Source organism: Lynx canadensis, chromosome C2 (genome assembly GCF_007474595.2).
Source record: "Lynx canadensis isolate LIC74 chromosome C2, mLynCan4.pri.v2, whole genome shotgun sequence".
Classification (NCBI taxonomy): domain Eukaryota; kingdom Metazoa; phylum Chordata; class Mammalia; order Carnivora; family Felidae; genus Lynx; species Lynx canadensis.
The window spans coordinates 23,280,296-23,294,346 of NC_044311.2; the positions used below are offsets into that span (position 1 = coordinate 23,280,296).

The 14,051-nt window shown below is 40.5% G+C and overlaps 1 protein-coding gene across 3 annotated transcripts in view; it reads left to right on the plus strand.

Annotated features, from left to right (window-relative positions):
- The first annotated feature begins 293 nt into the window (after window positions 1-293).
- SATB1 (SATB homeobox 1) overlaps window positions 294-14,051 on the plus strand; it is a 103,582-nt gene continuing 89,824 nt past the window's right edge. Inside the window, exons 1-2 of one of the 3 annotated variants that reach the window (XM_030330147.1) lie at window positions 294-386; window positions 721-890. The gene's annotated coding sequence lies outside the window, so the exon portion shown is untranslated. Of the gene's footprint in view, window positions 387-720; window positions 891-4,190; window positions 6,477-14,051 lie in introns of those variants that run through there. The other 2 variants (XM_030330146.1, XM_030330148.1) reach the window with 2 other exon arrangements.

Here is a 14,051-nt window from a genome sequence, read left to right on the forward strand (position 1 = left end):
CCAGACTGCGGGCGCGGCGACCGCCGAGCGGAGAGCAGCTCCCGCCGGCCCCTTCCCCCTCCCGCCCCCGCCGCCGCCGCCCCCTCCCCCTCCTCCCCCGTTAACATCCCCTCCCTCCCCCCCCTTCCTTCCCTCGGCCCCGCGCGCTCGCTAGCTCGCTCCTCGCCTCGCTCTCCCCTTTAAACGCCCACTTCGGATGGGGAAAGAAGACAACTTGAAGTCAAGTTGCAATTAACTTCCGCGGCAGCCGCAGCTCCGGCGGCGGCGGCACCAGAGGCAGAAGCCGCCGCCTCGGAAGTCCGACGCCGGCGCGCCCGCCCGGGGAGCTGTTCCTGGTCGCGGGCCCGCACTCGACAGCCACCGCCGCCCCCAGCGCCCATGCCTGAGTGAGTTCTGCTCCTTTGCCTCTCTTTCCCCCCCCATTCTTGCTCTTTCATGTCTGTCTCCCTTTTTTCGGAATCGATCCAAACTTCTCCGTAGCACCCACCCACGGCGCCCCTTCCTGGGGCGGCGCGGCGCGGCTCCCCTCTTGTGGACCTCCGGCGGCAGGGGTCCCCGGAGCCCCTTCCCTCGTGAGCAGTCGGACCCCGGAGGGGTGGGCGGGTAGAGCGTGGGAGAGCACCCGGGATGGGGGACTTGGAGATGCCATTCATTCTCTCTCAGGGTGTGGGCACACTAACACACCTGCCCAACAAATCCTGGCTGAACAAACTCCTTCAGGTCATCAGTGTGACCCCTCTTGGAAGAGAAAAGGGGAGCCGCAAAGACCGAAGGAAGCAAACGGGAAAAGGGAAAGCAAACCTCTCTCTGTGCGCCCTGAAGCGGGGCTGGCATAAAGGTGCCCGGCGGAGTAGACTGGGGGAGTAGAAACGTTCCCCGCCGGATCGCACGTAAGCTCAGCATCCTTCCCCGGTCCATCTCCTCCTTCCTCCGCCCCCCGCCCGCGCGACCGGGTGGGAGCGGCGGCGGAGAGGGGCCTAGGAAGTTAGTGGAACTTCTCCATCCCGGGAACACTCGAGCGCCGGGGCGCTGAAGTTGGAGCCGGGATTTTGAAAGCCGCGACTCTCCGCATTGCGAGCCCTCGCTGGCGGTCGTGAGGTCGGTGCTGAAGGGACTCCTGGAGTGAATGTAGGTTTGGAGGAGGGCTGGAGGCGGGAAGCGGTGCTGCCCTCTTAGCAGAACCGAGACATCACAGGTGCGGCCTCGAGATCCGCACCTTGTCTCCCTCCGTCGGTCCCGACCCGAGCGTGGCGGCCTTTTCCGAGCGCTTCACTGCGGGGCGGCGGAGCGTGGGTCTGGGCAACCAAGATCAGAGGGACAAAGCAGGCAGGTGTCAGGTTCGGGGAGTGACACGCGCAAACCGGGGAAATGCACTGAGCAGGACTCTTGGGATGACCCCAGAAGACGGAAAGGGGCTTAGGGCTCTTGCTGGAGGTCTTGGCCCGGACCTCCACTGGGGCGTTGCAAATTTCACTTACTAGTGTCAACCACAGGATCGCCTCTCAAAGTGCCCTGCTTGGCAACTTTGACCTCTGCGCCCTTCCTCGGCGAACTTTCTCCGCGGCATTACAGATTTCCAGGCAAATATTGTAAGACTTGGACTCTACATGGGTTGTAAAAGAGACAGGGAAAGCAGAAAGACGTCCTATTCTCAAGAGACACCCTTTCTACCCGGACTGGCTGGGGTTCCCTGCTTGCATCCTTGGAGGCCAGGGGACCTGACTTTTCTAACAGGACAGAGGAGGTGTAAGAAATTAGTGAAAGGCGACTGGTAGGTGTCAGGTTTTGTCCCAAGCAGTCCCTGAAATCTCCAGTGTCTGTGCTACCGACGAGTAAGTCATGCCGTTGAAACTTTATTGAAATTTACACCCTATCTAAAGTGGGTTTTTCTGAGACGTCAGGAATGTAAGATTGATTCTATAGTAAAACGTAGCTGCAAAAGCCAACAACAACAACAACCAAAACCGTACTTTAAGACTGGAGAAAGCCAAGGTTGAGGTGTTAGCTCTAAAACCCTTTAATCTGCTGTGTGAGACTAATGCTATGATTTAGCAGCAGTCCTTTATTTCTATTGCATATTATTTTAGTAGAACAGTAGTACATTCATATACTGGCTGCTCCAGTCTGCTGGCAAACATTAGCATTCAAGCTTACATTTTTGACAAATGTGCAGACAGGAATAGCATGAATAGGCATCTTAAATATTAACAACCTAAGCATCTGTTGTGAAACAAATTTAATATATTTACTCTGTTTTTCTCACATTGTTAGAAAAGGTTATAATAAGTGCATAATTTCAACTTTAGTTAGCAGAAGTAACTGGCTGCATCTTTCACTACCTCTCCAAGTGTTTAACACAGTCACCAGACATAAATACTTTAATTAACTTGGCTAGGCACATTATTAAATATACTTTAGACCATGTGTACACTATGTAAAATGTAACAGTTGCAATTTATATGTATCCTATTTGTGCACGTTTTAAGTGACTATGCATTTTATAAATATACCAAGCATGTTTATTCTTCATCTCCATTTGACACTTATTACTTCATATTTTTTCTAATGGAAACAATATTTTAAATGTAGGGTTGTTCAGTCACACGTAATGCATACTATGTAAACAGTAGCTATAAAATACAAAGCATTGTTAAATTTAAGTATGGCTACTTGTAACAAGATTATACAAGAGAAACAAAAATCACTGCTCAATTTTGTATTCCTTTCTGAATAATGAATACAAATGATGGATGAAAAAAGAACAGATAGGGATTTCCCTCCTAGAGCACTAGTGCCTTAAAATGTGTGTGGGGTAGGAGGTGGGGGGATCAAGGGGGAGAAGGGGGAAAAAAAGAGATAGAGAGAGAAGACCTAAAGAACTTCCAAAAAAGTCTGAATAGTTATTTCCAGAATCAATGCATTCCTCATTTTCCCACAAGCTGAAATATGTAATAAATAATAGTTCTTTGTATGTAAAAGTATTCAAAAGGAATGCCTTTTGTTTAGTTGTGGTAGTAAATTAATATATTCTTCAGTTGATAATCTACAAAAGTCGTTCTTTTGTCTCCCAGCATCTTAAACAAGAACAACAACAAAATGAGTATTGGTTTATTTTTGCAGAGCAGTCCGTTGCCAGCTATGTGAACCTGTGATTGAATCAGCTATGGTATGCTGAGTGATGGTTAAGAAAGACTACATTAAATTAGCAAAGACTGAAGTATCTGAAGGAGACTTTCAATTATTTTTCTCATGTGACAGGTTGTGGATTGTAAATTAGGCCTAAAAGGTCAGGTGACAGGCACCTGTTCCTCATTATTATAAAAATCTTTTGGTTACAAACACTATTAAGCTAAACACAACATGGATATACAGCAGGGACTCTCTAAAGCACTCTAGTGGCTTTTTTTCTGCTCTGTAAATTTCCAAGAGGGCCATACGTAGATGTGCCCCTTACACAAACAAATCATTTCTTCCAAAACGTGTTGTCTTGGATGACTCTTATATGAGTACTTGGGATTGATGAAGTATATAAAATAAATGCATACGACTGAATCAGTCTTCAGACTATGTCGAGACATGTTGTAGTTGAGTGCAAAAACATTATTTTTTAGCCCCTCTTTTTCCCTTACAATCCACTGTTTAATTATCAGAATTTGTCCATATTTTAAATAGAAACCTCCCCGAATTGCCTTCTGTCCTTTTTTAGAGGAGTTCCCATTTTAAATAATGCCATGAAATATTTTACTCAACACTTGTGTATAAGGAGAGAATTAGTTGCCATAGACCGTCATAGCTTTGTGGTATAATGAAAATGGGAAGAAATCCACATTTTACATGAATGCTGTTAGGAAGGGTATCATCATTTGATCTTCAAACTTGCCACGTCTCTCAGGAGAGCTCAGTGATATTTCTATTAGAATTAAGGAGTGTGATTTGATTTTTATGAGTGGTTACTTTGAGATATTTCAGAGAGCAGAATAAGCATACATATTGAACAGACCCAAGTAGCACAAGGTTGTGAAATATTAAAGGTGCTAGTTGTTTTTAATTAGCAAACGAGTAAGATCTTTGAGTAAATTGAGCATCGCAGATTATTAAGGTCTATATTTAAATATGTTCTTTGTCTCAGCTTTGTATAGTTTATGCTTATTATTTTAAGTATTCATTCTTAGCATTTGTGATCAGATTACAGAATGGTCATTACTCTTGCTTTTCAAATTGATTTGGTTTTCAAACTCCAGAACTCTGGGGTGATTTTAACAAATTGGTTTACATTTTGACAGAACAGAGTTAAGTTAATTAATAGATCAGGCACGAAAAATCATCCACGGTAGGGTGTATTTTCTGGTAAAATGAAAGTTATATTTCAGCATCATGAACATCAGGCTTCAGTAATCTGTTCCTCGTGTGGAATGAACACTTCCTACTTCGAGCTAGCAGGCACCTACTGTTTATTTACGCTGCATTAAACTGACAGCTCAGCAATCAGAGGAAAAATATTACTTACCTTCCTGAAGTAAATACCAGTTTATAGGTTAGCGCACGTATTTATATTCCTGTCACCACTAAATAACGGCTCCGTCTCCATTTTAATATCTACCTGTACTATAATCCAGGGCTTCAGGCTCTTCCTGGTTGGGGGTAGGGGTCGAGAGGAGTTTTTCTTAATCATTTACCAGTGGCAAAACTTTAAAGCAGAGGAATATCTTCTTATTTCTGTCGTGTGGGAACCGGTTGAAAGGCACGCTATGCACTTTTGCTTTACATACGTCAAATGTAACATCAAAACCCCAAAAGACTCTGCATGCCACTTAAAATCGTCATCTTAGGGCAACCTCAGGACCAACGCATCCAAACGCATCGAAGTGTGTGTTTGTGACACTAACTTTCTGCAAAGTTCCAACGAGATTACTTAAACTATCTGATTACTTAGAGAATAACTTTGATCAAGTGTGGTACCTCCCAAGTCTTAGATGAAATGGTTCAGTTGTTAATGGAGATCTGCCAACGTGAGGACAAAGTGGGGCTCACTGATTGATTGACTGACTGATACTGTTGGCTTTCCTCTGAAAATAGGCTTGCCCCCTTTGTCTTCTTGTTAATCTGCCACATTTAAGAGAGATTTCAACTTGGTTCTGATACTAAATGCACTTGTTGTCTTCTTTTTAAGTTAAAAGCCCCTTCTCTTTCAAGACTCCTGGAAATACTGCTCAATATACTGTGAAAGCTGAATTCCCAAACTTATGATTAACTTGTGAAAATGCTTATTTTCACTTATGTTCTATAAGTAGCTCTTACACCATCATCTACACACGGTTGTCAATCTCTAATCATATATTCCATTGACATCAGAGCAGAATGTGGTCTTAATACAGCATATAAATCAAATCTGTTACACAAGGTTCTTCTTCTTCACTATACCAAAGAAAAAGTGTCTACTATGGTAATTTATATCTCATTCCTAAGTGCTATTCTCAATGGTTAAGTCTATTTAAACTTGATGTCTTCATAGAGTGTGATCAACACATTAACACACATTATTTAGTACTTTTGAACTTACGCCAACGGTACCTTTTGCTGTTTATTTTTTTAAAGTCTTTTTTAAGATCAGATATTTCATTTCAGAGTAAATAGATACAGATTGTGTGTATATATATTCAGGGTGAGATTTAGTAGCAGAGCATTTCTCCAGCATATTGGCCTATTTTTATTCTTTTAAGTTACTCTGCCTCACTGCCACAGTTGTTGCTGTCTGAAGGTTCATAATAGAAATTCTAATCACCTCTTTCAGTGGACTTTCAAGGATGTAATTCAGTTTATGTGATGATCTAGTTTAGTTATGAGAGATGAAAATTAGTTAACTGGTACCCTAGCATTTATGTCCCTAGATTCTGCTGAAATTTATTCAGTCCAGTTATTTGACATTTGGTAGTGAAGTATCTTGTAATCAAAAATTAAGAGTTGGTTCAGTTTCCAGTGGAGGAAAGATCTTGCTGGATAAAACGTTTAACTGTGCAATATTTTATTACACTCATCACTCATTTTAGAGCCCGCTCATTGTTGCACAAATTTTTGAGGACCTTGGGGTGCAGGCTCCCCAAATGAAGCTGAAAACACTCACAGAAGGAGATGTCAGGCTGCACCTGGTCGTGCCTTTACTAGAATGTCTGTGGACCTGCATCGGCCCCCCTCCTCTGCACCCCTTCCTCCCCCCAGGTGTGCAGGAAGTGGAGGGCGTTGTGCTGGGTGAAGTGGGTGGACTCTACCCAGAGCTATGACCTGATTTGTGACGCACCCTCAGAACTGCAGTCATGGTCCAGCTGCTTCACAGGCAACTGGTAACACCTCATTTGGGGATGCTTCTGCCCTGCTAGCAGTGCCAGAGAGAACTTCGTCATTGTCACCTCATCAAAGACTACTTTTTGCGAGCTCTCCCATAGGGCTAGATTTGGAGAGCAGCCTCTGATATTTGGAGGGTAAGTGCCAAAAAAGTTCCTATCAGTTCCATATGGAGAATCAGGGCTACAGCCACAGGGGGAGACGGGGGCAGGTAGTGTTCGGGGGAGATCTCTGTGTTGGGATGTTGCTTTTTCTCAGCTAGAGATGATTTGGGACCAGATACCAACAAAAATTCTTCAATGGGCATTCTTCTTTGGGTGGTGAAATATGGTAGGAGGCTCCCAGGAGACATTAGTATAGACCTTCTTTCCTTGAGATATTTAAAGAAAAGGTAGTAATCTGTGTGAGAGGGAATTCTTTACATGCTATTTTCCAGGAAGCCAGGCATACAGTGGAGTTGATTGCTGGAGGTTCCTTTCTAGTCTTACTCAATGGTTTCTGATATGCCGTTAAGAGCATATAAATGACAATTTGGCCTTTTAATGTTTGTAACGATAAGGACTTTAAGGTAAAAGCGGTTTTATGGTATAAATATTTTATTGTGATAATTATTGTAAATAAAATAGAATCTAGTATATGCAGATATCTTTTGAAATGGAGATAGTCTTGAATAGAGCGTATCCATAATTAGCTGTTTGATGTTGAATGCAATTGAGTTTTCCTGTTCCAGTGAACCAGACGATGGAAATCACTGGGGATTAACAACAGGACTATGGGATTCTTGAAATAGCAAACCTTGCCCCATTCACTGATAAACACATTTTATCAGTGAATGAAGAACTAAATTAAAACGCTTACAGTGTTCAATTTTAGCAGAATATATAGAATTGAGAAAATAAACCAGGTGTTTTCCCACTGTCTTTCCACCAACTGAGATGATGCCTGGATGTCCTGCTTCATGTTAGACAGATTTCTCCAGACTGTGAAAGCAAAGAACAACGTTTTAATAGCTGTTATTTAAGAAAAATCTTAAAGGTGGGCTCTCTTTGGCGTGGTTTAAGAGGACTCAAAAACAATTTAGAACGTTATCTTAAAAGTTAAAAAAAAATGACAGTCTTACTTTGTATGGAGTCATTGTATGTTAATAATACTGTATGCTTATTAGTGTTATTAGAGCAGTAGACAGTTAATTACAGCCTTTTCTGAGACATGTTAACTGTATATTAACAGTCACGTTAAAAAAGAATGATGTACACTCTTGCATGCAAGTTGCTGCTTGCTAGACTCCTTTAACAATATTCCTTTAGAACGTATGGAGTCAGATTTTTCATCCAGAATCATCAAATTGTTTTCTACCACACTTAATTTTAAAACTTTTCACAGGATATAAAATTTTCTTTTTTTTTTTTTTTCTTTTTTTTGTCTTTCCTCCTTTCTTTGGAATTGTTACTGACTTGGTCACTTTTGCCAGTGGCATTAGAATTTGTTGTCCTTCTGCAGCTTTATATTTCCCACACTGTATTTTGAGACGCCTACATTTTCTTGTACTCTGGTGACTTTGGCCAACCAAAGCCATTAAAAGCTTCTGGAGTTGATTTAGCACCTCTTCATACTTCCTTTTGTAGAATGATTTTAGTCACTGTTTCTTTAGCCAAGTTATGTTTGCTTACGATTCTCTATAACCTGATATTTAAGATACATTGGAGCAATTGATCACAGAGATACGTCTAAGCCTATTTCATGTTCCAGACGTCAACCCTGGGTTTTCCTTTGGCTTCTGGCATGGCACAACAAAGGTGACCGCACTAGAATTTAAAGCTGGACTTAGCTTTACTTAGACGATGCTACCAAGTTGGTTAACTGTTTGAATTCCCTGGTTAATTTGGGTAAGCAGACCTTGTAACCTTGTAATATGTAACATTTCAAAGTACACTAATATTCTCACTTTATGAATTTTTAGGTGCTGCTGTTATTTATTTCTACAAGGCATGAAAAGACCACAAAAAAGAAATTCAGTGTAAGATACATGTCTGTGTTCTATAAAACAGGAGAAACTTCATAGCATCCTTTGTCTTGTGTAGTGAGTGCTCATTAAAGATTTGCTAAACTAATAATCAAATGGTGAATTTGGCTTGGGCCGATAATGATTTAATGGGAAAAGAGACTTTTTTCCTCTAATTTTCTGTTTTTGCTGGGGTTATCTGAACACTTAATCTACACATGTCCCAGTTTTCTGGATAATTGAATGTGTTTCTTCTTTAACTATGTGCTGTCATTGTTTGACAGTAGTAGCCGGGTCTATTTTACCCTCATCATCTGACCTTCAGGATTAGGTGACAAATCCCAGTGTAGGTCCATGGTCCTTTGGTGTTTGGTGTAGTAACGAACTGTACTGAAGTCAACACAGACCTGGGTGCAGGCAGGTCACCCATGTAATGGTCTTTGTGATATCGTGTAACCAAAAATACTACAGACTGCTGGCCCATGACTGATTGACCTGTACCTGTTCTTTACTAAAACGATTTTTTTTTTCTGGGTCCCATTGAGTAAATATCTGTCATAATTATTGCATGAAAAGAAAATTTTCACTGTAGCTATATACACTGTTTAAAAATATTTTAAGATTTAGGGTACTTATTTTAACAAAGATTTCACTCCATTCCTTAGAATTCATGCTAGAGTTGCAGTAGGATTGCGTTAGCCGCATCTAAAACGTTCTGAAAAGTTCTTTGAGAGTTATCTAAAAAAAGACTCCTGCTTTTTAAATTTATTTTCTTTTTGAAACGTGTATGGAGCTGTTTGCAAGCCAGTCCTCTTTAGTTCCACAAAAGGAAGTATTCCTCAAGCGGTGCACTGCTGTGTGACCTATTACATTATCATGCACATTCTGTCTCTTTAAAAACAGTCTCCTCTATTTGCCCTATTAATTGTTGATATGTTGCCATCCACGAGACAAAAATTAGAGCTGTAATTAAATAATCATGTGATGCTCCTTAGTGCCAGTGAGAGCAAACTCATTTTTCCAGGCCCTGATGGTCACTGATTATTGTATTACTACTGGCTTGCTTTATTTTTTTTAATGATTCTCTATCTGTAGATTACCTAACTACTGTCCTTCTTTTCAAAATCAAAGAAAGTAGAGAACATCCAGCCAGTTAATTGGCTAGAGGTCCTCAGGGAAGTGAGGTAGACATACCTTACTTTTTTGCTTTTGGTCACCTGGTAGGTTCTTTGGGGAGGCTACATCAGTGGCGTGGTTGCCTGCCATTTAATTTACACTGGTGTTTTGGCTGGGATGGACGCATATGGGGAATGCCAGGAGAATTACAAAAGGAGCCGGGTATTAAAATTCAGAAATGATTAAAATTGAAATAAAAGGATGCTGCTTCTTTGCCAGTACTCTGGCAGTCATAATGACACATAGAGATTAGTTTCCACCTTCATCTTTTCCTTCTTTCTCATTTCCTCTTGTTTATTGTTGACACATTTTCCTTCTGTCTGTCTCCCGTCTCTGTATCTTTTTGCACCATTATGCATTCCTACTTCTCCCTCTTTCCTTAAGCATGGAGAAGCCTACTTAACCTTATTATAACAATAACAGAATAGGCTATTAATATTTAATATGCACATGATTAAAATTTCTCTCCCTTAAACATAGGTCAGCTGTATTATTATTAACCGGCATGTAATTTTTCATTTAAAATATTCTTATTCTGCCCTTGCTGTTTCTAAAATGTAGTCTACTTTAGTAGTGATTTAATACCTAATGTTTAGAAAACTGTGGTCGGCTAGTGAGAAAAGAACTTACCAGTCATGGATAATCAATTATGCATGAATTCAAATGTAACAGATGGAATCTGGTGAGTTAAAGTTTCTCTTTGCCTTAGTGGGTTTTTTTTCTTATTTGTTTGTTTGACACCTGTCTCTTACATAGAGATAAACATCTAATGTAGGGTGTGATAAATTTCCTTATATCTTTATGTTCTCTTTAAAGTGAACTTGTTTTTTTTTTTTTGTTTTTTTTTTTTAGTTACATTTGAGGGCAGAGAATTTTTTATGTGGTCTAAAAGATGATCAGATTCTTTTCTATCACTTTATAGATCAGAACCCGATTCTGCTTGACTTAGGAAGGGTCACTCAGCGGGCTAGTAAAGGAAAAAGCGAGACCCAAATCTCAGTTCCTTACCTTTTCTCTGCTATTCTTCCCGCTATGTCATTTTTCCTCTTTTGTAGGAGTTACACTATCTCTGGGTTTTATTTATTTATTTTTTTTTTAAATTTTTTTTTTCAACGTTTATTTATTTTTGCGACAGAGAGAGACAGAGCATGAACGGGGAGGGGCAGAGAGAGAGGGAGACACAGAATCGGAAGCAGGCTCTAGGCTCTGAGCCATCAGCCCAGAGCCTGACGCGGGGCTCGAACTCCCAGACCGTGAGATCGTGACCTGGCTGAAGTCGGACGTTTAACCGACTGCGCCACCCAGGCGCCCCCACTATCTCTGGGTTTTAAACAATTTCTGATGAAAAGTGTGGTAGTTGTGTTAAATTACATAGTGTCCTCTTCTATGGTGAACAAATGTTATCTGTGAACATGTATGATGTTACGATCTATGTATATCAGATACATGTATTCATACTTGGATGTTGGCCAAACAGTTGGATTTCCCAAATCTATTGAGAATGTCCCAAGATTTGGTTTATATCCTAAACTGTGGCATGTGCCGGCCGCGAAGATGCCTTTTCATTTGCTTGCAGTATTGTAAATGCTTAGTGACAAAACCCCTTTGTGCAAAGTGAACTCAGAAGTTATTTTTGAGAGCCTTGTTACTTCCATGGAGAGATAAGTTTAATCTTCATTAAATATAATTTGAATATGTGTTTTTTTTCCAGTGGTAGAAATAACAGAATAGTGGGTATTGTCCATTTTTAAAGCAGTGCAGTCTCAAAACAGTTACAAGCTGGTCCCCATCAAAATTTTTCATAAGTATGCTGTTTGTTTGTCTCCCAAGGGTGTGTGTGTGTGTGTGTGTGTGTGTGTATATATAAAACACAAATGAAAATAGTCTTTACAGAATAAATAAAAATAAATGATTAAAAAATAGCCTCCAGGCTCACTAGTTCTGTGTTTAAAGTTATGCTGTAGCATTATTTATCAACTTTTTGCTTCGTATCAGCTGGAAATTTGCATGTATATTTATAGTCCATTTAGTTATCTAATGAATTAAATTCCACAATCAACACACGAGTTAAGCAAGAGGCAACTACAAAATAGGTAACTGGATGTGCCCTCGCAATAGCTGTACTGTGCAACTATTTTTAAGTATTTTATTTATGATTTTATACATAATAAACATGTCATTTTAATTTGGCTTCACTGTGTATTCATATTTCCCTAGTCATGCATCCATCAGAAAAATACCTATGTGTAGGTATGAACTGCAGTAAGATCTAAGTTTTACATGAATTTCTAATACATTAAAAATCCCATCATTAATATAAAAATCCCTAATATAAAATCAGAACAGATGATAGGAAACAGAATATAGGACAATATTTTAGAGAAAAAGATGATATTATGCATTATTGCATGCAGAGGTCAATACTTTAATCCTAATTAGTATCACTAAAAAGTGACTGATAGAATTAAATTTGAAAGCCTTCTGGGCTCTTTATAACCAAAAGGTTCTTTTCTTTTATTTAAAAAAAAATAGAATCTAAAGTCTTTATACAGAGACAGTTTACAAATTATTACATTGACTGCATTTATACTGTTGCCATACATGTGTGACTGTGCATGCAAGTGTTCAACACTCTTAAGTGCTCTTTAATTGGGAGCAGCTAGTATTTCATGAGTATAGTTCATTTTTATTCATTTGAAAACATCCAAAAAGAGTTTTTGGACTTACAGTACTCTTACTTGTTTGGTTTTGTCTATGTTTCTTTCTCTGCTGTTGCTAACGTGCCATCGTATAGAATAAAATCTGAAAAGAGAACCATTTTCTTGCATCAGAGGACCATCAAATTACCTACTTCGGGTGGGATCTTGGTCTCTAATTACCAATCCATGTTAATTATCCTTGGGTCAGGTATTCATCATATGAATTAATTATCGAGCATAGACTGGACTGTGTCTGTTGGCGGGTAAGGACAAAGCAGTGGAAGGTTGGTGGTGAGGGGAGGTCTGTTCAGTAGGTTGTAGCTCATTGGTTTTCTGCTTGGCATGATACTTTGATGATAATACATATCTGCCAATTTCAGGAATATATGTTTTCCTTTAGTTTTTTGTTTTTATTTTGTTGGACTAAAAGATACATAACACAAATATTCCATCTTGACAGTCGTTAAGTGTACAATTCAGTGGCATTAATTACATCCACACTCCTGTGCAACCATCACCACAGTCTGCTTCCAAATCTTCTCCCTCGTCCCAAATAGAATGCACTTTAGTTTTTCTATTAAACTTCGCCTTTGCTGCTGCAACAAATTTCAAGCGTTATAGTGGTATTTAGTCATTGTCCAGGTGTGATGCAGTTGTTCCTGGTTTTCTTTCCTGATGGACAGCCCCTCTCCAGTGCCCTGTGGCAGTGGGAATGGCAGGACAGTATCAGATGTTGCCTTTGGCTGATACTCCCAGAAACAATCTGGACAACGATTCAGGTCCATTGTAACCTCAAACCGTTCCTCCCTCCAATTAAACCAGGAAACGCGAGCAATAACATTCACATCACTAAGAAGATTTGGTTGATATGTCTTGGCTGAAGGTTGATTGGGAACGGTTGCTGTTTGACTTCACTGGAATTAAAATCCCTTGAACTTCTCGAGGGTACTGCAGGGGCTGTGATGCCCCGCCACTAGCTCCTTGGCAGGGACAACGCGAATCCTTCGGTTCTGCTTAAGTGCAGGACTTAGTCTGGAAGCAAGCAGAACAGTTTTCAGCTGTTCAAGGGGAAACCCACTCCAGGTTGAAGTTTTCAGGGAGAAAAATTCATGCTCATCTATGTTGAAAAGGACTTAGAGGAAACTGGGATGGTTCTGGCTCCAGTAAATAATAGACTGGTTTTCGAGTTTAACTTCCACGTGTAATTTTGTGGTTAGTCACTTATGTCTATAATGATAAATCATATACCTGCACAGGATTTCTGGCACCTCAGTAAATCTCAGGCAAGTGCCCAAATGCTAATTTATCCTGGTTCCTCAAACACCATGACTATTTCACCCAATCAGTGGTCTAACAGCTTGCGCCCACCTTTTTTTGTTTGAAACAAGTAGCTTGCCTGCACATACATTCCCTAAATTGGGGGGCAAGTGCTGGCTCCTAGAACAGCCTTGACTTTTCCAAGTGACCTGAGGATTGGGTTGAAAACTTCACTTTGAAGATGTCCTAGCAGGTTTATTTGACTTCCTATCTCCAAAACATTACCTTATCCAGCGAATGCCAAAGCTGGCTATACACGGGAATCACCTTGAGGAGCTCTAAACAACCAAATGCCTGGCTCCCACTCTCAGCCATTCTGATTTTTTTTGCAGTGGGGTGCAGCCTGGCCATCTGGATTGTTGAAGGAGCTCCTTAGGTCATGTTAATGTGCAGCAAATTTGGGAAGCCACTGAGCTAACTTCTGATCCTGGCACCTGGCTTTACCTCCTGAGTTTGCAAGAATCTTCCTAAGATTCTTCTGAGTACTGTCTCATAAGAACAGTTCTTGGATTCCTTTT